Here is a 25,237-nt window from a genome sequence, read left to right as displayed (position 1 = left end):
ATGTTAATTTAAATTATTCTTTTTGGTTTCAATTTTGTTAATTTGATAAATTTGTCATGATATTTTTGGTCTATTTATTTTTGAGATACTAATTTGTTTCTATTTCTTTAGCTGTACAATTTATTAATTTTCTCTCTATTTTGTTAATATAATTAGCAAGAGATAAAAATTTATTTCTGAAGACTACTTTTGCTATCCCATAAGTTTTGTTTAATTTATGCTTTTAATAACATTTTTATATTTTTAAGATTTGATCTTCAACCTAAGGATTATTTAGCAATTTATTTTTAAGTCACAAGCTAGACTTGTATCTTTTGATTATATTTTTCTTATTGAATACTATTTTAGGGTGCTATAGTGAGAGGAAATATGGAGTATTAAATAGAGAGCGAGCTTCTTATACCAAGAAGTCCTGAATTTCAAGCCCTCTCTCTGATACGCACTGGTCATTTAATCTTTTGGTTCTCTAGGCAATTCTCTGAGAAGGGGAAGTACTGACCTGAATTGATAAAAGGGATTTTCTGTATCAGTAGGTTCTCTGATCAATGAAATCAAAGGAAGGTCTGGTTTCTATTTCTATGACATGTAAAAAGTTTTAAAAATTTCATCTTTTAGAATTTATCAAGAAATTCTTTATATCCTGTACTTTTATATTCTGAATCTATATCTTGATTCATTTTTGTAGATGTTTGTTTTATTACCAAGTAGAAAGAAAATTCCCTGCTGGTTTCATTGCTTGGGGAGTTACCCATCTCCTCAGTAAGAAAACCAGGCTCCCAGGGCTTCAATTCTAGATGTGCCTCAGATTCCTGAGGAACAATTTTATTTTTGGCTCTAGTCTAAGGGGTCCTCTCCAGCAGGGGGTGGAGGAAATTAAAAAATATATATTCATAATATAAACATGAATCAGGTATGAAACAAGAAATTTTATTTCTATGTGCAAAAAGGGAATATAATAATAAGTGCTAAAAATCATACAATGATGAAATCTGAGACTAATATTGAAGGCTCTTTGGGATCTTTGCAAACAGCTGCTTTATGTGAACTGCTTGGTAGCTATGAAGCATTTCACCTCCACTGAGAACAGACTGCTCAGCACCACGCAAGCTCTTTTCCCCTCCCTGTGGGTCACTCTTTCCCTCTTCCAGGGGAAGCCACACTGCTGTTGCTGCTGTAGCTGCGGCAGCTTCTTGCTGTCATTCATACCCTGGTGCTCTGTTGCCCATGAAGGGAGAAGACATCAACTAATTACCTTTTACGATCTCACTTGGCTCTTTGTCTAAAGAAAGACGGCACAATAGGAGGTGGTCAGATCCTAGGAAGACATGCACTCACAGCTTGCGTATTGGGGGAAGGGATCCTTAACGAAGTTTTGGCTCAGCAGTCAATTAAAAGAGTCCTCATAACTGACAGGAAGCAATCAGAGGATACCTGCTCCTCCTCTGAAGGGAGGAGTGGGCAGAGGGGTAGGGCCTTCTATCATGTATTCCTAAAGGGGTGATATTTGATGTTGTTTTTCAGTCTTGTCCAACTCTCTGTGACCCCATTTGGGGTTTTCTTGGCGAAGATACTGGAGTGGTTTACTATTTCTTTCTCCAGCTCATTTTTACAGATGAGGAAACTGAGGCAAACAGGGTTAAGTGACTTGCCCAGGGTCACACAGCTAATAAGTGTCTGAGGTAGGATCTAAACTCTGAAGATGAGTCTTCCTAATTCCAAGTCCAGTGTTCTATCTGCTGTGCCAACTACCTGTCCCAAGGGGTGCTATACTGTTATACATAATAGATGTGTATGATTATAATAATAACTAGCATTTTATATAGTACTTACTATGTGTCAGGCACTTGTAATTACTACCTCATTTGATCCTTACAACAATGCTGGAAGGAAAGTGCTATTATTATTCCCATTTTACAGATAATAATAATAATAATGATAATAACTAACATTTATGTAGCACTTCTGTTTCAGGAACTATTCTAGGTACTTTACAATTATTATTTTATTTTATCCTTACAGCAACCCTGGGAGTTAAGTGCTATTATTATCCTCATTTTACAGAGGAAATCAGAGGTTAAGTGATCACCCAGCTAGTAAGTGTCTGAGGTAGAATTTGTTATCTTCCTGACTCCAGGCCTGGTGCTCTATTTACTGTGCCACCTACCTACCCTGTGTGATTTCTTTGGTGCAATGAACTCCATGTGAAGGAACTCTCTTTCCCGAGGCAGATCAGCAACTTAGAATAACGGAGAATTGTCTTGGGCACTGAGAGGTTGGTCAACCTTCCCAGGGTCACTTGGCCAGTATGTGTCAGGACTCCAGGTCTTCTGGACTCTAAAACTGGTGCTCTATCCACTACATGATCCTGCCTTTCTATCTTTATCCTCATTCTGTCTCCATCTCTACCTAGTGGCTTCCCTCAAGTCTCAACTGAAATCCCATCTTCGACCCGGGAGGCCTTTCCTGTTCCCTTTTTAACTCTAATGCTTTCCCTCTGTTAACTATTTCCTGATTGTTTTGTATACAGCTTTTTTTATGCCTTTTTGTTTGTCTGAATTCTCCCCCATTAGAATGTGAGCTCCTTGAGGGCAGGGGCTGTATTTTGTCTTTCTTTGTTTCCCCAGCACTTAGCACAGTGCCTGGTACATGTTAGGCACCTAATAGATTCTTATTGACTTACTGAATGACTGATTACAGATATGAATTTTTAATATAAGCTAGTTGATCTGTTCCCTGTGCACACACATTAGGTATTTTGCCTCCTACTTATGCATGTCATACTTTTTATAGTTTTCAGAGAGTTTTATATGTGTCAGCTCCACCTTTCCCCAGCAGACCAAAACTATCAGCCCACATTCTAAGATCCTTTGGCATCTCCCCCTTTTTCTCCTAATTAAAACTGTTCCTCTTTATATCTTCAGAATTTCTTTCTTGAGAACTTCCCTTCCTTCCTGGGCTAACTTCCCTTGTATAGCTTTATGCCCTGGGATCCTACTTCTCTTTTGAAAGCTGTTCTCCTAAAATCTAGGATGCATTTCAGGCTTCATTATTCCTGGTTTTCCTTTCCTTTTTCACCAGCTCTGGGATGCAGTGGTCAATTCTCTCAAGGTTCCCATCATTTCCACCGCAGTGACCTGTTAGTTCATTCTTTGTTGGTGAGAAACAGATATAGAATAACATCCTTCTTTGTTTCTTCCATCTTTTGAAAAATTACATTATCATTATATCTCTTCCTCTCCCTGTCAAATGCAAAACATGGTCATATACATGCTTTTGTAAGATCACTTTGATGACTGATTGGCATATGGATTGTAGTGGGGAGAGCATTGTGGCAAGGACACCAACCTTTGGGCTTTTATAATGTCCAGGTGTGAGGTGATGACTCTTCAGAATCACTGGGATGGGGAGGGTATGATGAGGGAATTTGTTTATCATTGTCAAATGAGTTCAGATTGGTTGTCAACGTCACTAAAGGATGGAGTACTCTCAGGGTGCCAGGCAATTCAGGTGAGGGGACCAAGGACTTGGGGCTAATGAAACATTTCTTTCTTTTACCTGCAGGCAGGACAGACCATGAGATAGTCTGGATAGAGTGGAGACCCTCTGTCCCCTGCAGGTAGGAAGGATACACTACTAGTGGGAATAAGTCAGTCTAGAAGATGGGTATGCAATGGAACGGCATCCCTCTGTCCTCCTGCAGACAGGAAGAGGCCAGCCTAAGAGACCAGCATGTTCTCTGTATCCCATGAGAAAAGAAATTGGTTAGCTAAGGGGACCAGCACACAATGAAATGATGTCTTTCTAATATCTTATGAGCAGGAAGAGGCAGGCCTAGGAGACTAACACACTCTCTGTATCCTTTTGAATAGGAAGAAGAAAGCCTTTTCCTCTAGGATCCTGGAGGAGATTGGCAAAATGATGGAGTGGTATCTCTCTGATCTTCTGAAGGCAGGAAGAGGCCGCTTGAGAGACTAGCACGCAATAGAATGCTATGTCTGTGATCCCTTCCTCCATCTGGGGTCAAGTCCGCCTTAGAGTACATTTTATTTTATTTTATTTTATTTTATTTTTTTTGGTAAGGCAATTGGGGTTAAGTGATAGAGTATATTTTAAAGAAAGAACAGTTTTCTATGTGTGGCCATCAAACTAACATTCTTGCTACACTTAGCTTATATATGTATGTGTGTGTGTGTGTGTGTGTGGATTATACATACATATTATGTAACCCTTGGCTCAAAGGACCAGTAGTATGGGACTATCTTTATTAGTGGAGATTGATTACTTGGTGCTCTGCACCTGCATGAGGGATGGAGTTGATGAGGGCTACAGAGAAAAGACATTCCGGTTTTTTGGCTTTCACTTTGAGAGAGAATTCATGTGGTTCTGACCTCTCTTCAGGTCTCTAAAGGGAAAGGAAGACTCTGGGAAGCCAACTTGTAGAGGAGTTGACAATCTATCCTGTCCTTAACTTCAGCTTGCTGTACTAGAGACTTTGGGGAATTTCCCCTTGAGGGAGATCTGAGGCTCTCTATGTTGAGTTGAATTATCTCACTCTCAGTAAGAGAGCTCATTCTCTGTATTATTTGATATATATTCTCCTATGTATACTTTCTCTGATTTCTGTTTTATTATCAGATCAGGTAAATGAGTTTATTTGCTATTTGATACACGTGTTCATTGTGGAAATGGCATTTGGTGGGAAGGGAGTCAAGTCATGGATATATGGCTTGGAGCCTTCTTTCCCATTAAGAGAAAGCAATCAACAGTGCAGCTTGAACCTAAAAATCATTTCACCTAGCATAACAATATTTAAGAGAACAAATAGATGTGGTTGTAGCCTGATACCACCTTTCTCTGAGGAGAGCAGGGTCACTAGCCTCTGGAGCCTATCTCCTGCTTTCCCTTCTGGCAGGAATCAAAGTCTTATTTGGAAAAAGATGGGAGGAGGTTATTCTAGAGATATCTATTCTTGCCTGTGTGTAAGCCAAATCCAGACAGACTCATGTAGATATACATAACCCACATGGATAAAACCAAAACAAAACAGCCTTGCAACCTACCCACCCACAATACGTGACTAAACCATGAGTACAGAGCAGTGGATAGAGTGACTGGCCTAGAATCAGGAAGACTCTTCTTCATGAGTTCAAATCTGGCCTCAGACACTTACTAGCTATATGAACATGGGCAAGCCACTTAACCCTGTTTGCCTCAGTTTCCTCATCTATAAAATGAACTGGAGAAGGAAATGGCAAACCACTCTAGTATCTTTGCCAAGAAAACCCCAAATGGGGTCACAAAGAGTCAGATGGGACTGAACAACAAATAGTACAGTATATTAAGTATACATATATAAATATAGCATATTAAGTATATGCATACTTATAAGTACATATTATGTATAAGTTGCTTATAATGCATAACATATAATATATTTAAAATATATAACATTTACCAGCACACTCCTGCTAACCATTATTACTGCATCTCAGTCTGTTGAAAAATCACTCCTGTAGTTACCAGGAGAATGTGCAAGCCCTTTCAAGGAGAAGTTTAACTCCAGTTTCCAACTTACTTAGTCAAGTTAAAAAGTGTTTATTAAATACTGACTATGTGCTAGGTGCTATGCTAAGCAATGGAAATACAAATATAAGCAGAAGGATAGTCCCTGCCCTCAAGGAGTTGACATTCTAATGAGAGAAGAAAGCTCATAGAAGAAAGATGAAATGGAGGTTGTCGGGAGAAGGTATCCTTCCAGGGGCAATGGTGGATGAACAAAGTACAGAAAGTCAAGAGCAGAGCCTGGAGAAGAAAGAAGACATGGCTGACCTAGACACTTTCCTTAAAATGGAGGTCCTAAGAGGAATCAGTCAATCAGGAGCTTTAGGGAAGGAGTGTACTTCCAGCTTGAGATGGTCAGGAGCTGAGTAAAGTAACCTCCATAGCTTCATTTATAAAAAAAAATAAACAAAAAAATGGTTAAAAAGACAGATACGTGGTGGGAACGAGCAATATGGTGCAGTTTGAAAATATTTGCCTTCGTAAATGAATTGCGAGGTTTGTTATGGTTAAACTGCTGTGGATTAACATTAAAGTAAACATGCTCACCTTTGCTACACTGAGACTTACCTCTCTCCCTTTTTTTGGGGGGGGGTATAAATTTTTGTTAATAAAATATCTGTTTCTTGTCCTTTAAGTTTCTCTTGGTGAGTAGGGGGTCCATTGGATAGAGAGCTGAGTTCAGAGTCAAATGAAGATTTGAGTTCAAATATAGCTTCAGACACTTCCTAGCTGTGTCACCCAGCTCAAGGCACTTCACCTCTATCTGACTCAGTGTCCTCAACTGTAAAATGGGGCTTATAATAATGCCTGCCTCACAAGGTTGCTATGAAGAGCAAATGGGACATTTACAATGCTTAGCACAGTGCCTGGCAAACAGTAGGTGCTATATAAATGCTTATTTCCTTCTCCCCTTTTCTTTTGCTAAAAAAATTAAATTAAAAAGTTGATCTGATGATAGGACTGGAGATCTGGAGCTGGAAGGCACCTCAGGGGCAATCTAGTTCAATTCCTTCATTTATATATGAGGAAACTGAAGCCTAGGGGAGTTGGGATTTGCCCAAGGCCGTATAGATGGTACCAGCTTCAGAGATGGAATTTGAATCCAGGTCTTCTGACTCCTGAGAAATATCTATGAAATAATCCTTTTAAAAACATTTAATTTTAATTTTATTTTTTCTCAATTACATGTAAACCAAAGGTTTTTTTTTAAACATTTTTTAAAAATTTTGAATTCCAAGTTTGTGAAATGGTGAACAAAGTCTGGAAAGAAAAAGATGGAAGGAGACAGACAAAGAGGCTATGGTGTTGTATAAAACTTATTAACAGATGAGTCTTAGAATTCTAGAATTTGATAAAAGGGATTTAGAGATCATCTCACTTAGCCATTAGAAAAATCAACTACAGACAAGAAGAAAATACACTAGGTATTCAACTCTAGGTTTTATATTTCATATCCTAACTCAATTTACAGGACAGTTAGGTTGTACAGTGGATGGAGCGCCAGGACTGGAATCAGCAAGACTCAGCTTCCTGAGTTCAAATGTGGCCTCAGACACTTATTAGCTATGTGATCCTGGGCAAAGCACTTTACCCTGTTCGCCTCAGTTTCCTCATCTGTAAAATGAGATGGAGAAGGAAGAGCAAACCATCCCAGTATCTTTGCCAAAAAAACCCCAAATGGGGTCGCGAAGAATGTAACATACTGAAACAACTCAACAACAACGTCAATATCTAATCTACCCTTTGGGTTTCATTTCATGCTATTCCCTTTCACATATTCTATATTCTGATCACAACGGGTACCTCTCCCTCGTATTTGCTTTACCCTCTCCAGTCTCCTTGCCTTTGCTCACATTTTTCAGAAGGCTCACTTTATCTACCACATGCTAGCCATGTGACCTGCAAGTCACTTAACAAACTCTCAAGCCACTGGCAATTCTCTGGAGGTTGAAGAGCAAGTACAGATGTGCATTGGTAGAAAATATTCCTCCCTGGGAGTTTCCTACAGCAACAAAACTAGTTCTGTCCAATTCCCCTCACACTTTGCTCCCCCTGAAGCACACAGAACAAAGGTAGAAGCTTCAAACATATGAAATGATATTCCCTTTTAGGGAGGAAGGTGATGATTATGCGGGCAGCTAGGTGCTGCAGTGGATAAAATGCTGGGCTTGAAACCAGAAGGACTCATCGTAAGTTCAAATCTGGCCTCAGACACTTACTAGCATTGTGACCCTAGACAAGTCACTTAACCCTGCTTGCCTCAGTTTCCTCAACTGTAAAATGAGCTGGAGAAGGAAATAGCAAATCACTCCAGTATCTTTGCCAATAAAACCCCAAATAGAGTCACAGAGAGTTGGACAAGATTGAAAAATGACTTAACAAATGATCATTATGTATGGGGTTTACTTATAGCAGACTCAGGTTGCTACATTAAGACATTTCAGGGAAACATATTACTTCAAATGCTATGTTCCCTGCTGGTTATAGAAGGTTCTCCCAGTACTGTCCATCCTAAGAAATTAAAAACCATAAGGGAAAAATGTCTAGAATTTCTTACTTATTAGCAAAGTCAATGCTTAGATAAGGCATAAAGTGGATTTTTTTTTGCCTAAATGGTCCAATTTGGCTTTTCTCCATTAAAATTATTGACCAAATAATAACCAGGTTTCTCCTTTGCCTTTATGCTTTTTGTTTACTTTATAAGTTCTAAGTAAAGAGTATCCTAAAAACAAAGAAGGAATAAACAAATTGAAATTTATGATAAAAAGAACAAATAGCTTTTTTTTTAAAAAAAAGAGCAATAAATAGAAAAACCACTGGATAATTTGAATTTTAAAAAAGAGATGGAGAAGGACGTAGTGGAAAAGTGAAGGTTAGATTTGATCAATATGTTATTTAAATCTTTATCTATTTTCTCTCCAAGTAGATCGTAAGTTCTATGAAGGCAAGAATCATATCTCGTGCTCCTTAATTTCCACAACAGAGCCTAAAACAGTGCCTTCCTTGCACACAGTAGGTACTCAGGAAACATTTGTTGATTTGATTTCAAGGAATGAATGAATGAGTAAATGAAAGCAGTCTTCTCAGACCCCTGCAGCTTGGTCACTCGGTAAACTAGCTCATTGGAAACAGGCCTTTTCTTTCTCCCCCCCCCCCCCACAAAGAAATAGTTCACAAAATGCTTTTTCCTGAATGCTTGAAAAGAATAGCAGCTTGAGAACAGCATAGAAACTTGGGCTTGTGTAGTCTGGTTTCCAATAAGTTGTGTCTTCTGAACCAGCATAAAATTTAAGATCCCCAGACACAAGGTAATGTCTTGCTGTTAACATTAATGCATATATAATACCTAACAGTTATATAGCACTTTACAGATTTCAAAGGGTTTTCATACAAATATTCTTTTATGAAAGAATGAGTAACTTGGAGAAGAGGATGAAACTGAGCTACAGTCAAATCCATACATCAATCCTCCATTAATGTAAAGGGTGGGCAATCACGTGAAAGAAGATTTCAAAGTAATGCACTGGGAAAATGAAATTTCAAATCAGTAGACGTTATAGTTTAGGAAGTTAACTTAGATGAGCTGATCCCCCAGGAACAGAGTAGTAGTAGTAATAATAATAATAATAATAACTCACATTTTTATAGCACTTTGTCATTACAAAATGTTTTACAAACTCTTTATCAACTAATCCTCACAACCATCCTGTGAGACAGATGAGGAAACTGAGTATCTAAGAGGTTAATTGACTTGTTCAAGGTCAAACAACAAATGAATGGCAGAACCAAGACTCCAACCTGGGTCTACTGACTCCAAGTTCGGTACTTGTTGTATTATGTCATGCTGTCTGGAGTACTGGGTTTGATGTCCAACTCTCCTGGCCTTGCCTCCGGTTCTGATATTTCTGTCTATCAATCTACTTGGGAAGACAAGGTTATCATACATGAAAAAAATGGAAAATTTTATAGAACTGTGTGTAGTTAAATGTTAAATTGTGTTGTAGAGATCACAACTCCCAGTTTAAAGAAAGGGGAAGATGGAGTAGTGGAGGAGGGCAGGATTTATGGAGAAGCAATGTGAGATAGGCTTCATAGGATGAGTGTGATTTAGATAGAGGAGGGAGGGAAGGGAGCTTCTGGAAAGGGAGAAGACTTTGAGCAAATAACCGAGAATGACCATGTTAAATTAAAAAGACAATGAGATACCTTCTCTGACTGGAGGAGAGGACACATATTGGGATTGGGGGTGGGGGTGGCGGTGGGGAGGAAGAATGAGAAATTGAAGGAGGTAAGATAATGAGAGCTCTTTATGGCCAAGAAGAGGAATTTATCTGCTAAGCAGCAGACAGCCTTTCTTGGTCTTTAAATAGAGGAGTGAACTGATGAAAGCAGGGTAAGGAATATTAGTCTGTCAACACTATGCAGAATGGATTAGAAGACAGGGAGATGGGAGTCAAGGAAGTCAGTTAATTAATTGGCCATCAAAGTAAGTCAGACATAAGGTGATGAGAGACTTAAGTGAAAGAGCTGTGGTGGGAAAGGAAATAAAATCAAAGATATTAGAAATATTTCAAATAGACAGGGTTTAATGAATAATTGGGTGTCAAAGAGGAAGGAATGAAATAAGTTAAAGATGACTTTAAAATTTTTAGCCCAGAGGACTGGGAAAATGGTGATGCCTTTTCTTTTTTGAATAATATTTTATTTTCCCCAATTACATGTAAAAACAAATTTTAACGTTTTTTTAAAAAAAAATTTGAGTTCTAAATTCTCTCTTTCCTTCCTCCCAACCTCTCCCTGAGATGGTAAGCAATGTGATATAGGTTATACATGTGCAATCATGCAAAGCATATTTCCCTATTACTCATTTAATTAAAGAAAACAAAGACAAAAAAAACCCATGAAAAAATAAAGTGAAAAATAGTATGCTTTGATCTACATTGAGACTCTATCAGTTCTTTCTCTGGAGATGGACAGCATTTTTCATCATGAGTACATTGGAATCGTCTTGGATCATTGTGTTTCTGAGAATAGCTAAGTCGTTCACAATTAATCATCATACAATATTGTTACTGTGTAGAATGTTCTCCTGGTTCTGCTGACTTCACTTTGCATCAGTTCATGTAAGTCTTTTCAGGTTTTTCTGAAAGCATCCTGCTCATCATTTCTTACAGCACAATAGTATTCCATTACATTTGTACACCACAACTTGTTCAGCCATTCCCCAATTGATGGACATACCCTCAATTTCCAATTCTTTGCCACCACGAAAGAGCTGTTATAAATATTTTTGTGGAAATAGGTTCTTTCCCCACTTTTTTGATCTCTTGGGGATATAGACTTAGTAGTGCTGTTTCTGGGTATGTACAGTTTTATAGCCTTTTGGGTATAGTTCCAAAAGTTCTTCAGAATATTTGGATCAGTTCACAATTTCACCAATTGTGCATTAGTGTCCCAATTTTCCCACATCCCCTTCAACATTTATCATTTTCCTTTTCTGTCATATTAGCCAATCTGATAGCTGTGAGGTGGTACCCCAATGTTATTTTAATTTGCATTTCTCTAATCAATAATGATTTAGAGCATTTTTTCATGTATATAGATAGCTTTGATTTCTTCATCTGAAACTGTCCGTTCATATCCTTTGACCATTTGTCAATTGGGGAATGACTTGTACTCTTATAAATTTGACTCAGTTCTCTATATATTTGAGAAATCAGGCTTTTATTAGAGACGTTTGCTATAAAATCCACCCAGTCCAGTTTTCTGCTTTCCTTCTACTCTTGATGCATTGGTTTTGCTTGTGCAAAAGCTTTTTAATTTGATACAATCAAAATTATCCATTTTGTATTTTATAATGCCTTCTAACTCTTTGATCATAAATTCTTCCCTTCTCCATAGATTTGAAAGGTAAAGTATTTCTTGCTCTCTCGGTTTGTTTATGGTATCACTCTTTATGTCTAAAACGTACCCATTTTGACCTTACGTTGGTACACAGTGTGAGATGTTGGTCTATACCTAGTTTTTGCCTTACTGTTTTCCAATTTACCCAGAAGTTTTTGTCAAATAGTGAGTTCTTGTCCCAAAAGCTTGGGTCTTTAGGTTTATCAAACACTAGATTACTATGGTCATTAAATACTGTATATTGTGTACCTAATCTATTCCACTGATCCACAAATGATGATGCCTTTCATAGGATGTTAACAGAGGAAACCAATTTTGTTGGAAAGATGCTGGCTTCAGTATTGGGCACGCTGAATTAAATACCCCCATGGTATTTAAGCAGGAATGGCCAGGTGATAGCTCAAGATACAGAAATTGAGATGAGGAGTTAGAATGAGAGATTTGAGAGTCGTTAGCATGAAGGTGATAGCTAAAGTGAGAATGACTTAATTCTGCAAGGGAGAGAGATTGGAGACAGAGAAATTACAGGGAACAGGTGAGAGATAGATAAGAGAGAAAGAAAGATGAGGGAAAGATAAAAAAATCAGAGAGAGAGAATAAGAGAGAGGTCAGGAGAGTAAAGATGAAGTGCTAGAGAAAGAGATAGAGCAGTGCTAGAGGCAATAGGCTACCATCATTTAGTTGTTCATCCTTCATTTTTTTAAAAAGAGAGGGCCAATGACATCACAGGGCCATATCTTGACTTGGGAATGAATTGGATTTAAGTGAGGCAGAATTGCACGCTCATCAGCCTCACTCACTCTTCCAGAGTCATTAGAGTCCACTGGCAAGACGAAAGTCAGGACAACTGGCAATTGCCTGGGATGCAGTGGATGACTTTGGTGTCTTCAGCGTCTGACCAAGCTCCAAGTGCTCCACAGCACCTGCTTCAGCTGCCTTCATGGCCGCTGGAATAAACTGTTCTCATCTGCCCATTCTGCTGAGGAAAGTCTTTACATGCTTGGGGTAGACATTCCTTAACTCATCTACAGTTTGAAGTCTGTCCCTTATCCTCAGCCTGGTTTGGCCTCTTCTACTGAGAAGGTTTTATTGGGGTATAGCTTCTGCACAAGCTACAACTTCTTGGAGCCCCAGGTGAGAGAGTTAAGTGAATCAGGCAGACACCAAAGGTGTATGAGCAGCCCTGAGAAGGCCTCAGCAAGCCCTCACACCACAGGTGCTAATCCTTCCTGAGCACCCCATAAACCCATGTGGGTTGTTGTTGTTTGTGCTTCATTCTTGAAAAGGACCAATAACCTGATGAGGGTGATGTGTCAACTTGAGTGTGACTTGGATTTAAGTGAGGCAGAGCTAAATGCTCTGGAAGGCGGGGTGTGGTGGCGGGATTCTAAGAATTTGGCTATTTGAAAGGTCGTTTAGTTTTAAACATATGTTTTATTGGTGAACAGGCAAAAATCTAGCTCATGATTTTCTTATTTAATTGTTTCCTTAATCCACTGCTTGGCAGATGCTGCCATCTACTTTCATTTTACTCAGACTTGAGTATATGAAACCTTTGAAACCTTTATCAAACAAGACAATGAATTTTCCTTCCTTCCTTCCTTCCTTCCTTCCTTCCTTCCTTCCTTCCTTCCTTCCTTCTTTTTTTTTCTCAAACTTAGATGAAGACTATGCCTTGTACATGGAGGGCAAACCCCAGTAAGTAGAACATATTGCTTACCTACACAGACAAAACAAGATGATAAATTTAAAATATCATTTAGACTACTTGCCCAATGCTACATTTTTTTTCAGCTTCTTGATCTGTTCTAGACTGGAGTAAAATACCCCAGATACTACTCATCTGGAGTCAATTCCTTTGTTTCTCTTGGTGTTGAGTCCGACACACTTTTTTTGAGCAGCTACAGGGACCAACGATTTCATTCATAATGAATGTACATGGAGGTGGCACTACTTCTGAGAAACTCATTTGAAAATTAATTCCATTAAATGGTGGTGCAATGTGATTTTTAGTTACAATTCTTGTTAACTATAGGCTATATAGCAGGTAGAGGTTTAATCAAATATGTTTTGGATCTAGTAAAGACAATCTACAATTTGCAATTAATTTGTTTTTGTAATGTTGATGTGTAAGTTGGTGTGTAAGTGTGGAGCGTGGAATGCATTAAAATATAGAAACATCACTGTAATTGGTGGTCAGGATCCCAGTTTAACCTGCAGAAGTTTATTTCCATGATTCTTTTGTGCTCTCGAACCTCTCTTGTGGGTGAACTGTAGCACTGCTGGAGGCTTCAGGTAGAGGTTGGATGAGCTTATGAGAAGATTCTTGGTCATGTATGGGATAGATCAGATGCCTTCCAAAGGTTGCTTCCTACTCTGAAATTCTGATATTATTTCTTTGAGAGAATAATAATAGCTAGCATTGACACAGTGCCTTAAGGTTTACAAAGCACTTTACATGTGTTAACTCATTTGATCCTTTTTAAAAAATATTTATTTTTAATTTATGGAATAAAATAAGAATTTCCAGAACATACTATAATAAAAAAGATGATTGCTCATGAAACTGCAAATTTATTATGTACAACTTGCTATTCTTTTAAATATATAATAAAGTTATCATGTAAATTTCTTTTTTTTTCTCTTTTTTATCCCTCTCCCCTTCCTTACCCTAGAGATGGCTACCATTAGACACAAATATATATATATATATAATATATATATATGTAAAATCATTCTATGCATACTTCTCTTAATCAATTTTTTCTTTGGATGCAGAGAGTGTCTTCCTTCATAGGTCCTTTGCAGTTAATTTGGACATCTATAATAGTCAAAATGACTTAGTCACTCAAAGTTTTTCTTAAAACAATATTGCTGTTACTGTATACAATGTTCTCTTGGTTCTGCTCATTTCATTCTTCATTATTTTGTGCAAGTCTATCCATTTAAAGATCATCAAGCTCATCATTTCCCATAGTATTCCATCACAATCATATACCACAGCTTGTTCAGCCATTCCCCAAGCATCCCTGAAATTTCTAATTCTTTGCCACCACAAAGAGAGCTGCTATAAACATTTTAGAATATATGGGTTATTTCCCATTTTCCCTGGTTCTCTTTGGAAATAGACCTAGTAGTGGTATTGCTGGGTCAAAGAGTATAGGCAATTTAATAACTCTTTGGGCATAATTCCAGATTGCTCTCCAAAATGGTTGGATCACTTCACAATTCCACCAACAATGAATTAGTGTCCCAATTTTTCCACCTCCCCTCCAACATTTGTTGGTTTTCCCTTCAATCACTTACAGATTTCTTACATATTTCACAAAGTTCTTTGTATATTCGAGTTGTAAGACCTTTATCTGAGAAACTGTCTATAAAATATCCACCCCCCCCCACTTTTATAAGCTTTCCATCTTGTCTTGGCCACATTTGTTTTATTTGTACAAAACCTTTTTAAATTTAATCACAATTATCCATTTTACTCATTTGATCCTTGCAACAACCCAGGAGGAAGGTGCTATTATTACCCCCCCCCCCATTTTACAAATAGTGTACAGAGAGGTTAAGTGACTTATCCAAACTCATATAGATAGTATGAGACTGAGGCAGTATTTGAACCTGAGTCTTCCTGACTCTAGGTCCTATACTCTATCCATTGTTCCATCTGACTGCCCCATCCTGGATTTCAACTGGGAAATCTGGAAGGCAGAGAAGGTCGCCTCTGCTGCAACTCCAGTATCTAGAAATGAGTCCTTTCTTCTGTTCTGTTTCCAGATTAGAGGGACTTTGTCTTCTACCTCTTTCCACAGGAGCATCCTTTCCCCCACGTTTCCCATTTCCCACTCTTTCAGTGAGAAACAGTCTTTTCCTTCTTTCTACTCACCCACAAAAAGAGCAGCAGGGATGGTGAAGGTGGAGGGTGTTGGAGATAGGATGCAACTAATGACTTGTAATTGCAAGGGAGACTTGAAGTATTATCACTATCAGTGTATTTATTGAACTCCCACAGAGTGCCAAGAGCTTTTCTAGAAGGATCACACAAACAGAAGTCAAATGTCTAAATTCTATTATTCTTTAAACAATCAATGAATTGCTTTATGCAAGAGCCAAAACACTCAGCTTGGGTTGTATTTCCAAAACTGAAGTGGAAAATTTAGTCATCTAAACGGGGCTAGGTTTCTTTCTCTTTTTCCTCAAATAATTTTAAAAGAAGCCAGTTGTCAAATATTATTATAATGGGCAAATATTTACCTGACAGCAAAGCAGGCTTTTGCTACTTTAAAAATTGTGTAACAAAGAAAAACATTTAGCTGAAAAGAAAACGTCTCAGAAGCTAATTCTCAAGAACATCTCTTAGGGGCATATCATGACTCATGTCCTGCCTCTCAATTTATAGGCTCATTTGGAATGGTTTAATGAAGCCTCCATCACACAATATTTGTTAAATCCTGGGGTTTCAGACAGCAGTTAGTTAATCATCACATAAAGTTAGCTCTAGCCACAGCCCGGAAGACATGCCTTTGACGTTTATAATTTAGAGGCCTGGAGACCCACGAGTCTATCCAGAAGTACAAAATGATGAAAGCCTGGGGGGAGTTTGGGTGGGTGGGAGGGAAGAGGTAGAGAAGGAGGGATTAATGACTTACTAATCAGTCTCATTTAAACCACCACAATTTGTCTTAGAAACAAACATAAACTGTCCTTTCATCTCTTATTCTCCAAACTCCAATTTTCAAAGAAAAAGAAAATGTCACCACTTTGCCTATTAAACCCAGAGACCTTGGCACTAGGTCGTGTTTGTCAGGAGGTTGCTCTTTCGAAAGGTACATTCATAAAATAAACTGATAGGAGCTGCTGAGGCAGAAGCTCAGTGGACAGGGTGTTCTGCCCTGTGGTCTCAAACAACGATCTCTTCAAAAGTGTGTCTTTTTAAGTCCTGCTGACTGACTCGATCTCCATGACATCTGAGGCCTCAGTTGCCTCATCTGTAAAATGGAGAAATGAATAGTCACATCCCTCCTGTAATAAGAAAAGGATCTGTTTCCTATAGTTATTATGTGGATTAAACAGCTGTCAACAATGTTAACAAGCATTTAGTAAGCACCTATTGCGGGCTAGGCCCCTTCCTGCTGGGGATACTAAGACAAAAGTAAAATAGTTTTCGAGCTCAGGGAGTTTACAACTTAAAGGGGGAATATATCTATATATCTACATATAGTTCTATCAGTACATGATATATGTACACAAAGGATATATGTATGTATATCTACACACCTATGTAACAGTACATATCTGTATATAACAAAAATGTTAGATATATACAAAATGTATAGAACTGGGTAAGATAATTTTGGGGGGAAGACACTAGCAGCTGAGAGAAGCACTAAGAGCACTTTCTATGTTTTTGTTTACTTTGTTCTGTGCTTATTAAATTCTTCGGTATTTCAAATGGCTCCTCGTCCGTAAAATAAGGGGGTCGACCTAGATGGCCCCTATAGTCCCTTCCAATTGTCCCTCCAGAATCCTAGCCATGACCTTGCCCAAGAGGGCCTGATTGGCGTATTTGATGGGTCTACTCATGATGGGGGCTCTTCTCAGGTCTATCTCTCGGTGGGTCAGTCCCTCTGGGTTGGTCAAACACGGAGCTTCACTTACACAGCGTTGGCAGTTCACCCGAATACCCTGCCTCACCCCCATCAATACAGAATTATAGCACTCCTCCGAGCCCCCAAACCACCCCACCCCCAGTTCGACTGAAAAGTGTCAGGAGCTCGGAGAGCGGAACTGCTCTGTGTAATTCGATCTCTAGGGATCGAGGAGCCAGGGTTTCTCAGGGACTCCTCCGCGGCCACTGGCCGGAGCTCAACTGCGGTCAACTGCAGTCAGCTGCAGCTGCGGCCCCCCTTTGCGGCGTGGACTCCCGGTGTCACTGCTCCCATCCCCCCCCTCGCTGGCCCCCTCCTCTCCCCCCAGCCCTCCTCCCCCTTCCCTCGGAAGCGCTGAGTGAGCCCGGGGCTGGAAGGGTAGGGACTAGGCGCTGCAGGAGCGGAGCTGGGGGGGTATGTCCGGATCCAGCTACAAGAGCCCCGAAGTTGCAGCGTCCCCTACGAGGTGAGGGGGCCCCAAGGCTAGCCCGGGGTGGGAGACGAGGTCCTCTGAGGAGGGTTGGAGGGGGCATTTTTAGATGGGGATGGTGGGGATGGTGGCGGGTGGACGGAGGATTCTCTGGGATCAGCTCCCAGGTAGGGGGCTAGCCACTGAGAGATCTCTAAGCACCTTGTTGGTCCAAGTTGAGGGAAAAGTGAATCCAGCTTCTCCTTCACTTCCTCCTCTGAGAAGGTATCTGGCTTGGGCTCGGCTACTGCTCAGCTGGGAGGAGGAAAAGGGAAGACTTTCGAAGACTAGGTGGATCAGGTAACCTGTTGCGGGTGATGGGTGAACGGGGCATTTGGAGAAGGAGGAGGTCCTGGTCCCCGGAGGAGAGGACAGGCGGGTGCAGACAGGGTCAGCTTTCCCCGGTTGCTCTCCGCCGGATTGGCCCACCGGCAGGCAGACAGAGAGGGGTCCTGGGTTTCAGGAGCGGGGCTTTCCTCGTTCCGGCTGCTGGATTCGGCTCCGCAGTTCGTTCTCCGCGGCTCCGCGGCAGCCTCGTTGCCAACTTGCGCTTCCCAGAAAAAAGCGCAGCGAGAAGGTGGAATGGACCGTCGGCTTCCCATTGACCTAGATTTCTGCCAGCACAGTATTGTATCCAGAAGGAGGAACCGGTGCCCGGTTTCACTAGAAATCAGACCAAACATTCTGCTACCAGTGATTCCGAAGTCGGGAAAGGCAGGCACCCTCCTTGGCTGACTCTTCTGGATTCTCACGGGGCTCGTACGTAGCCTGGGCTTAGAGATCCTTGTTGATCTCCCGGTTTCCTGGATTTCCAAATGCAAATCTCATTTCCTCTGGGTTCTTTCTTTTCGTAGTTGTGTCTTTTTCACTAGAGGAAAAGAGTTTCTTTTTACTTGTGATATGAGGTAATGGAGTAATATTAAAACTTTTAAACTTTGAAAGATTTCATGATTCCTTGACTGAGCTTAATTCAATGGACAACGATTGCTCTAGGACAGTGACCTAAAATGTTTTCGTTTTTTTTTCAGGAAGGATATAACTAAGATGTTGCCAACTTGGTAACAAATGGCATTGCCTCTCAGCTCTCATAGAGCACTCAGTCGTGCAGTTGTTTGATGAATTCATCATATACTGTTGTATATTATGGAATCTGCGTTTGTGTCTTAACTCTCTGATAGAATGTAAGCTTCATGAAGGCAAGAACTGTGTCTTATCTAACTATCCCTCTAGCACCTGGCATATTGCTTGTGCGTAGTTGACTTCTAGTTTCTGTTGAATAAGCTCGTGCATGGATGCATGAGTAATATTTGCAGTAGGTTATGTAGGGCACACTGTTTTCCTAAGTACTGGGAGTTGTTTGTTAGTCTGTGATTTTCACAACTTTGAAATTTTAACGTAAAAAAAAAGAATTCTTTGTAACTTGTTACAAAGCTAGGTGGCGCAGTGGATAGAGTGTCCCGCGTGGAGTCAGGAAGATTCCTCTTTCTTTGTTCAAATCTGGCCTCAGACACTTACTGGCCGTGTGACCCTTGTCAAGTCACTTACCCCTGTTTACTTCAGTTCCTCATCTGTAAAATGAGCTGGAGAAAGAAATGGCAAACCACTCCACTGTCTTTGCCAAGAAAATCCCAAATGGGGTCATGGAGAGTCAGACATGACTGAACAACAATAACAGCAACTACTGGGTAATTAAAAAATAGTAAGATTTTGGGTTTAGAGATGGAAGGGACTTTACAGGACATTGAACCATTTTACAGCTGAGGAAACTGAGGTCCAGAGATTATTCCTTATTCAGTTACTTGTCTGAGGGTAAAGAAAGGGAATAAGTGGTAGAACTGGGGACTTGAACTTTCTTTGTGATACCAAGTTTGTCCCCTTCCCACGTTGCCAAGCTAGCACATTTTGGTGAAAATAATTGTATTTTGAGTAGAATAAGGGCTGGGAAATGTCATATATACACATCAATTAATTGTTTCCCAGGTGTATTTAAATCAGATACTGATTGAATACTACAATATGGGATGGTTAGTTTTTGAGTTTACAGTTTGTTAGAATGAGAAAGATACCATTTGCCTGTGCTACAGTTTGTTTTTCAATAACAACAATAAACTGATAGCTTGTTCACTTGCAGTAGTCACTGTTGACCACAGATTGCCACCAAAGGTACACCAACTCTTTGCCACTCCAAAAACTTACTGTCAACATTTCAAACTTCTTTTCCCTTTTTCTTTGATGTCCTTAGGGTACAGTCCTAGTAGTGGTATTTATCTATACATAGTTTAGGAACTTTGGGGTCATAGTTCCTAACTGCTTAATGACAGGATCAATTCACAGCTCTACAAAATAGTGCATTATTGTGCCTGTTTTCCTACAGCCCCTCCAACATTTGCCCTTTCCCCTTTCAATTTTGCCAATCTGATACGTGTGAGGTGAAACTTTAGAGTTGCTTTAATTTTAATTTCTCTATTAGTGATTTGGAGCATTTTTTAATCATATGGCTACAGCTAGGTTGGATTTCTTCCCTAGAAAAATACCTGTTCATATCAATTAGAGAATGTTTTTATTCGACTTAGAGCTGATGGTAGGATACCTGGAGGTCACCTAATCCAAATTCCTTGCTTTTATGGATAAAGAAATTTAGTTTCAAATGGTAAAAGTGAATTTCCAAAAACCACAGTTCATAGGCCATAAGATTAAGAGCTGGAAGGGACTTTAGATATTGTTTAGTCCAGTCCCTCATTTTACAGATGGGAAAACAGGTCCAGATAGACTGGTGATTCACTCGAAGTCTCAGTAGGTAGATTAGGTAGGATTTGAATCCACTTCTTCTGACTCCAAATCTAGGCTTCTTTCCACTACACTGCCTTAGTCACATAGATTGTGACAAAACTGGTTCTAGAATTTAGGAAACCTAAGTTCTTTGCCCTATACTCTTTTTTTTTTTTTTTGTGAGGCAATCGGGGTTACGTGGCTTGCCCAAGGTCACACAGCTAGTAAGTGTCAAGTGTTTGGTCTGAGGCCGGATTTGAACTCAGGTCCTCCTGACTTCAGGGCCGGTGCTCTATCCACTGCACCACCTAGCTGCCCCTGCCCAATACTCTTGCTATCTTATAACACTTCCCTATTTGTAGCGAAAGAATAGAATCTTAAGATTTCACAATTGAAAAGGACCTTAGAAAACATCTGGTCCATCCTTCTGCCTAATATTATTGAGAAAAATCATCCAAATTAATACCCTTAGTTCATGTATTATTCTATTTATGCTTTTGAGTTAGGGTGGGAGGAAGGAGCCATCTCGCCTTATAATTACAATGGCATAGGAAACTTCCTTTACTAGTATAAGTCGGTAACTGTTCTGCAACTAACAGTCTTGGAGAGTGGTCTGGGGTTAAATCTGAAAGGTTACGTGATTTATATGAAGTCACAGGTATCAGAGGTGAGATAGAAAACTTCCAGGCTTAGTTCCCTATCTCCTACTCTATAGTCTTTTGTACTTCCTTTATTAAGGTTGAAAAAGTGTTAATAATGATCTGTATCAGTGGAGGGAGTTTCCATGCCACTGAGTACCCCAAGGAAATGAAATAATAGCACCAAAAAACAAAACTAAAATCAAAACCAACACACATTGTAGTGCTCAATTTTATCATTTGCTTATTTTTTGCAGTTCATGCAATCAATGAAATAACGTTTCTGTTAAAATAGAACTAGTTAGTAAGCCAGAATTAGCCAGTTAGGTAGAATTTAGTGAAGTGTGGGAGAAGTGTTGTTCTCTCCCCAACATTCTGCCATGTCAGTCTCATAGCACCCTTGGTTACTCATATATAAATTTATTAGTTGGAAATACCTAGACCATTAATTACAAAGCTGCTTTTCAGTTTGTATTTGCTTTAGTTTCTGTATTTCCTTGTATTTATCCCTTTAACCTTAGAACTAAGTCGTCACTCTTATTTTATTGATGCATCTATTATGGATCTAATTATTTTATCAGTTACTTCCAACTTTAGCATTTTCTCAGTAACCTTTACTTAAAACTTTGTACTTCAAAAATGGCCTGGCATGCAAGCTGGGACATGTTTATTGCGTGTGTGTGTGTGTGTGTGTGTGTGTTTAAAAGAAAGGATTATCAAAATGTGCTTGGCTGTTTTTCAGTCACCTTCAGCCAAAAAAAGGTATTTAGTCCAGTCTAGTGGAATGTTGATGCATTCTTTACCTTTAGCCAAACACTTTGTGTTTGTATTTAATACAAGTTTGAAGTCTAGGATCCTAGCACTTAGAGAAAAAAGAATCTTTAGATAGCCAGTCTAGCTAAAACTCTTTATTTTACTGTTGTGGAAACTGGGGCCCAAATCCTATTATAAAGTGCTTTTGAAAATATGCTAAAACTACCCCAGTTTAGTGCTAGTGGCAAGTTCCATTTCATATAATTTATATATTTTTTATTTTATATTCTTAAAACTCCTTCACAAAAGTAGTTTAGTTGTTTAATTTAGGAAACTAAATTCAGTCATGAAGAGACTGGATGATTCAGGAATGCTTTCCCTTAGTCTGTCTTTTACTATGCTCTGTATCAAGGGAAACCAGAAGCTGTGTTTTGACGTCTATTTAGGATTCTCCATGACTGTGAATAGGTGAAAACTAGGAAACCCTTGGAAATAACGTGAAACTCTTGGAAATAACAACAAGAATAGGAGCTGACATTTATATTGTGCTTTAATGTTTCTAAAGCATTTTATACACACACACACATACATACATACACACACATATAAAACCTTATTTCATCTTCACAATGATCCTAGGGGATAGATGATATAGATAAATAGATAGATAGATGCTAGAGGTATTATCACCTCCATTTTACATGAAGAAACTGAGGCTGAGAAGAGTTAAATAAATTGCCCATAGTGACACAGATATTAAATATTGTTTCTCTTGACTCCCAGGCTTTCCACTGCCTCATAATAAATTACTGCCATCTGTTGAATCTTGCTCAAGAGATCATTTGCTCAGTTGCCTAGGCATCCAGGAGAGATGAGTCTTTTCTCCCTTTATGCCCCTTCTTCATCAGGGATTCTATCCACCACCCAGGCTTACACCTAGATAAATTGCTGCAGCTGGCTACATATTGGTGATAAAGCTGTGGTAAATGGATGAAGCGGGTGAAGATGGTTGGCGCAGTGGATAGAACACTGGGCCTGGAGTCAGGAAGAGTCATCTTCATGCATTCACATCCAGCCTCAGACTCTTACTAGCTGTCTGACCCTAGGCAAGTCACTTAACTATGTTTGCCTCAATTTCCTCATTTGTAAAATTAGCTGGAGAAGAAAATGGCAAATTACTTCTGTATCTTTGTCAAGAAAACCCCGAATGGGGTGATGAAGAGTCAGATACGACTAAAATGACTGCACAACCATGAAAAGGGATAAAGATGTCCATCTTTCCAGCTGTTAACTCTACTGTCTTTACTTTTCTGTGTACATGTTATATACCACTTCTCTACCACCTCTCTCCCCCCCCAAGTAATATGTAGGCAAATATACTGAGTGGATAGATGTGTCTGACCAAAATGTCTCTGGCAAAAACCCTAACTAAAAATCCATTGGTGTCATTGTGGGCTCATTCACATTTTTTGTTATGTTATGTTCTTGTAAGTCAGTCATCCACTGACCCTCATGAAGACCAGGAGGTATGACAGAATGTTCCCTGAACACTCAATAAAGAACAGGGCCCGTTATTTATGTGCACCCATGCAGTACTAACAGTCACTATGTTGAATGTCCAAAAGACCCAGGCCCATAACTTTCAAATCTTAATTCTGAAGAGCAGTACTTATCCTCAATTGTCATGAAAAGTGGTATCTGTTTATCATGTTGAATATTTCAACATTATAATTATTTATCTTAGAATCTAATAGACTTTAAGGTCCTTCTAGGCATTTTTTAGGTGAGTTACTTTTTTTTTTTTTTTGGTGAAGCAATTATGGTTAAGTGACTTGCACAGGGTCACATAGCTAGGAAGTATCAAGTGTCTGAGGACTCGTTTGAACTCAGGTCCTCCTGACTCCAGGGCTGGTTCTTTATCCACCGTGCCACCTCGCCACCTCTGACTTTCAACTCCAGCACTACATTCCAGCCACAAAACAATTGAAGGTATACCTGCCTACTTGTTGCACATAAACTCTGGTTCCAATCGGTGGTTTTTGTCAATCTCCATGCTGGGTAGGTGAACTGATTTGCCTGAGAAAACACACAGCTGCATGAGTGACCCCATTCCAGCCCAGCTGAATCATTGATTTAGTAATTTCATCGCTTTGAAGCTGTGGCTTCGAAAATAAACAGACCAGAGGACATAATAGGAGCTGCTTTTTTTTTTAAAAAAAAAAGGTAAATCCTTTTAAAGGAAGAAGTCAATGCTTTCTCCAGTTTTCAAAGACAGGTCAATCAGGCAAGTGGGTATCAGTTATCTTAGCTATTATCAGATGGTCAGAATGTAAGAAATCACGGGCACCATACTGAACAGAGGCTGAGATCAAGAATGGGATGTACTTATTATAAGACTGTGTAGCACCAAAGCTTAGTTCAGGTTGATATAAAACCAGTTGAAATGTGAAAAGTTGCTCAATTAATGGAGCTATTTGATTACATCATGACTGTTTGATTTTTTAACTGATTTGACCGAATGGTGCTGTGTCGACATAAATTTAGTTAATTTAGTGGGAAAAAATGGGGGGAGAATCAAATAAACTAAATGAATGATTCCCCCTATTCCCATCTTTCAGTTGATTATTATAACTGTACTATGAAATACTCAAATCTGGATACTTGGAAATGATTCATTTATTGAATAGATATTTGAATTAAAAAAAATTAAAATATTCAATGGGATCTGGCACACAGCTTTAACAGGTGTTTGCTGAATGGAATTATAATGATGTCTGATTTTTCACTTTTCACCCTCAATTTTGGGAAGATGTAAAAAATTTAGTCAACTCATTAATTTGAGGGATTATTTTTTATTAAATTAAGGGAGGTCATGCTTATATAATGTTAAAACATGAGATCTAGTCAAGCCAACTGGAAGAGTCAGTTAATTTGCATTTTGGTATCACTTTAGCTGCATGATCAATTAACATCACATAGGTACAGTCTATGTCAACCCATAGCCAAATGAGTGGATGTTTTTTCTTTTTAATCTTTAACCATTTGCTTATCATATTGGTGTGTCCTTGTTCTTCATATATCTTCTTTTATTGATAAAGTAGTCAAACTTTCTGCTTTGAAAGAAAAACATTAATCTTGACTCCTAGAATTTTCCAAAATATTTTAAAGCATTTACAATCATTTGCATTCAATTGTGCAAGAATCATTCAGGGCAGCTAGACTGTGTGGTAGATAGAGTACTAAGCCTAGAGTCAGGAAGACTACTTTTTCTGAATTCAAATCTGGCCTCGGACACTTACAACTATTTGACCCTGCGCACGTAGTCACTTAATCCTGCTTGCCTCAGTTTCCTCATCTGTAAAATGAGCTGGAGAAGGAAACGGCAAACCACTCTAGTACCTTTGCCAAAAAATACCCCAAATGGGTACACAAAGAGTTTGAAGTGACTGAAAAAGCATTTAATACTTTAGAAGAGCTTCTGATTTTATCAGTAT

At 39.2% G+C, this 25,237-nt stretch overlaps 1 protein-coding gene across 1 annotated transcript in view; it reads left to right on the top strand.

Moving 5' to 3' along the window:
• Window positions 1–17,466: 17,466 nt before the first annotated feature.
• Window positions 17,467–25,237, top strand: part of SLC16A12 (solute carrier family 16 member 12) — a 99,589-nt gene continuing 91,818 nt past the window's right edge. The window contains exon 1 of the mRNA XM_027839857.1: window positions 17,467–17,580. The gene's annotated coding sequence lies outside the window, so the exon portion shown is untranslated. The remainder of the gene's footprint in view (window positions 17,581–25,237) is intronic.

The sequence above is a fragment of the Vombatus ursinus genome, unplaced genomic scaffold (assembly GCF_900497805.2).
Source record: "Vombatus ursinus unplaced genomic scaffold, bare-nosed wombat genome assembly UNPS02014833.1, whole genome shotgun sequence".
In the NCBI taxonomy this organism is placed as follows: domain Eukaryota; kingdom Metazoa; phylum Chordata; class Mammalia; order Diprotodontia; family Vombatidae; genus Vombatus; species Vombatus ursinus.
The sequence above is the reverse complement of the archived record's forward strand: the minus strand, read 5'-3'. Positions and strand labels throughout refer to the sequence as shown.